This window comes from Olea europaea, unplaced genomic scaffold, assembly GCF_002742605.1.
Source record: "Olea europaea var. sylvestris unplaced genomic scaffold, O_europaea_v1 scaffold2025, whole genome shotgun sequence".
NCBI lineage: Eukaryota > Viridiplantae > Streptophyta > Magnoliopsida > Lamiales > Oleaceae > Olea > Olea europaea.
The window spans coordinates 1-2,215 of NW_019238145.1; positions in this window are offsets into that span (position 1 = coordinate 1).

The window sequence follows — 2,215 nt, forward strand, 5'->3', positions numbered from 1 at the left end:
TATCTAATAAAAATTTCTTTTTAGTTCATTCGTTAAAGATATAACTTTTGTTTTGTTTACTTCCATTTTAGTTTAGGTTCATTCTATGAGAACGAATATATTATAGAATTGTTCGTGTATCCAACTCAAATTCTTTTAGCTTGATTTCAAGCTTTAGAGGTACCTCGTATACCCTTTGGCTTTTGTAATACTATTTTTTTTTCCTGAACTTTTGCAATACTAATTCGTACCATAAGAAACATAATAACCAAATTTAAATTTGAGGAAGTTGTTCGAGAACGACTAAATTGGAGAGTGAAAAATACAAAAAAAAATATTACTTTACATATAATAACACATTTAATATCAGCTTTTACCAATTAAAAAAAAAAAGGATCATAATTTAAAATTTACTTATTTACTTATGAGTAATTTTTAAGCGTAGCCAAACAAGCTTATTTTATTCCACTTGTCTGTTGCTTGAGTCGTTTTAGGCAGCCCCGGTGCATATATGGCTGAATACCCAGGTGGCCAGGTCAAACATTCTTCAACTGCGTAGAGTTCTTTCATTTCTGTATTATACTTTAAATTTTCCGGTTTACAGCCAATTTCAGTAAATAATTATGATTACATGGGCCCAATGATAACCAATAATCATAAAAAATAATCATAAAATTGCTAACGAAAGAGACGACAAAGAGAAACGGCTATAGAGCCGGCGAATTTTCAGATTTGTTCAGGTAAAGGAAATTTCATACAGGGAAGACCCAAACCCAGATAAACCCAGAAAACTCTCGAATTTTAGGTAATAATTTTTTATTTTTTTTTTCAATTCATATTTTTTGGTTTTTACTCATTTATCTTCCTTTTTTTTTTCTTTTTTCTTTTTTTCCAAGTTCTGTAAATGGATGAATTTTGCCTATTAGTATGTTTATGAATATATGTGATCTGAATGGTATCTTTAATATCGTTTTCGATTTGTTTTTGGCTTGAAAGAGTCTCCTCTCTATTATTATTACTACTACTACTACTGACTTATGATTTGTTTTGTGTGGGTTTCTTTTGTTTACTAGGATCTGTTTTTCTGGAAGTAATTTAATATGAAAGGTCGAAAATGTAAAAAGTTTCTATTTTTCTGAGGATTTGGATGGAATTAGTTTATAACTTTGTGGATCTAGTTGAATAGATAGCTGCTGAAAGATTGGAGATATTACGTAACGTATATGATCGAGTGGGTCCAAGACTGCCTTATTGTCTAGTCACAAGTGTGTGCGTGGGTGTTTTGCTTCTTTCACCCCACCTATCAGTATGTTGTCAATTTTACTTAGGCATCATAGGTTGTAATGTTAAATTATGGGAATGATGAGTTAGGTTTTGTGGTATTTATCGCGTAAACCAAAAGAATCTCATGCTTAAGAGTAATATTTAAAATAGCATAAGTTAGAAAATTGAGAGTTACACCAACATTATCCCATTGTGGTTTCAAGAATTAGACCTTGCAGTAGATGTAACGAGAAACAGAATGTACTGGCGTAACAGAATTGATGTACCCAACCTCAAATTAATCTGTGATAAGGTTTAGGTTGTTTATTATTGTTAATGTGCTAATGTCCGTTATATGTTCACTAGTGAAATGTGACCCATGAAATATGATAGTGACAAATGTGTTTTTCTATGCTATAGAGTGGGTTGGATGCTCTATCATTCTTTGAAAGTCAATCATATTAACTCTGTTTTGGCAACAAATTATGTACTTCTTGTAAATCCTTTTCAACTATGTTGTGGGGATCACCATATAACGGACTTCCATGGAGGTTTCTTCGCTTTTGTTCCAGGATTCAATTGTAGAATAAAATCAAAGAAATTGTACTATAGCTTCTTATAGTTATTATTTTCTTTCTTTTATTCTTCTCTTCCTTCTTGGGAAAGAAAAAGTGTGATAGACCCTGTGCGCTTTTGGTGTGTTAGACGAGCTAGGCAGCGCTGGGATTAATTCGAAGTTGCAGTACAGGGATGACACTTTATTCCAGTTAGTTAGTTTAAATGGGGGGAGGGGTAATTGGGGAATTTCATGTAACATCCAATTGAGCCCCAATTGAATAAATAGGGGTTATGAAGCATTCAGAAAATTTGGGAATGTGTTGGTGAGAGAGTCAAGCCTCTCGAATGCTCGACAGAACTTTGTAATTTCCTTTAAGTTTCCTTTGCAATTTTACTCCAGTTAAATTCAATCAAC